Below are 1,562 nucleotides of genomic sequence, written 5' to 3'. Positions count from 1 at the left end.
AAATGAAGGTGCATAATTTAAATAATAACATTTAGTCTAATAATTGAAAGTTGTTTCTAATTTATTAATTTTAGCATGACTCCTGTCATTTACTCACTTGTTTATACAACACAGGTTCATATAAAGAATAAACAGTCTTGGGGGTAATACAGTGTATTATGTATTTGATATTTTTGTGAACACAAGTATATTTATCATCCATTTAGTAATTTAGAAGACTCAATTAGCATCCTTACCTAATCTATCTTACCTAGGATTTATCATGAAACTGAAAATATGCTTGCATTAGGTGTTAGGATCATCTTTGTATTATAATTAGGTTTTATTGGAGTGTTGAATATCCCTTGGGCTCTAATCTGTAGTCATTGAATTGTTAGGTCCAGGAAATAAATCCATTGCAACTAACATATCATTCTTGTCTTATACTACAAGGTCATAAAAAGTTTTGTGTTTTAATCTTTTACAGGAATTTAATATTATGAAATTTTAAACTTCAAATTTATTGCTTGAATCAAACTTTAATCATTCTACAACTTAATATATCACATACACTCCACAACAGTAATCATAAAAGCATTTGCGCATTGTTGTTGTTAAGAGCCGTCGAGTTGGTTCCAACTCACAGCTACCCTGCATAGGATTTCCGAGGAGTGGCTGCCGAGCTTGAACTGCCAACCTTGCGGTTCAAACCTACCTTGCAGTCCAGTGAATTAACCCACAGCGCCACACTAGGGCTCTATTAAGTCTCTTAAATAGTAGAATTCAAGTGAATTAAAGACAAAGTCATACATATTGTTCTTTATGTTTCTATAATGCTCTCAATTTCCATTATGCTTTCAAAATATGTATGTATAACAATCATAAGATTAATTTAGAAATTGAAATATGTCTACCTTTATGAGGCTTTCAAGCATTAACTAAATAAGCCATTATAAACCTGAGGTCATGAAAATGTTTACAAAAATTCTGAATTTGTATATAGAAACATAGAGTAATGCAAAGGATATAAAAATATAAACAACTTTAAAGCTGACTTTTATCTACTATGACTGTGCTAAGAAAATATTAAGACAGTTAAACTTTGTCAACTAGCAGTGATACGTAAAACTAAACAACTTTCCTAATCTCTAACCTTGACTAGAAGATGGGTCATTTGGCTTATCTCTAAGTCCTGGAGAAGAGGTACAGCATACTAAGCTGTTCTATTGTTGTTTTTTTAACTTTTTATTTTTAATTAACTGAAGGTTTACAGAGAAGATCATCAGTTTTACATTCAGCAAATTATATACTTCATGACAATGATTGCAATCCCCTCCATGTACCAACAGTTAACGGTATTTAACTCTATTCACTTTAACTCTTGCATTCCTACTTGTGTCTTCCTCTACTTTTATCTTTCTCTGCCAACCTCCCTCTTGTTGTATACTGACTTCCCCATCACCCATGTTAACATGTGTCTAGCCTCTGGTGGCACTGCACTGAGAACCACAAGGTCAGCAGGTCAAACCCACCAGTTTCTCCTCGGAAACACTATACAGACAGGGTCACTAAGAGTCACAGAG

This window comes from Chrysochloris asiatica, unplaced genomic scaffold (genome assembly GCF_000296735.1).
Source record: "Chrysochloris asiatica unplaced genomic scaffold, ChrAsi1.0 scaffold00036, whole genome shotgun sequence".
NCBI classification, from domain to species: domain Eukaryota; kingdom Metazoa; phylum Chordata; class Mammalia; order Afrosoricida; family Chrysochloridae; genus Chrysochloris; species Chrysochloris asiatica.
Note: the sequence above shows the minus strand (reverse complement) of the source record.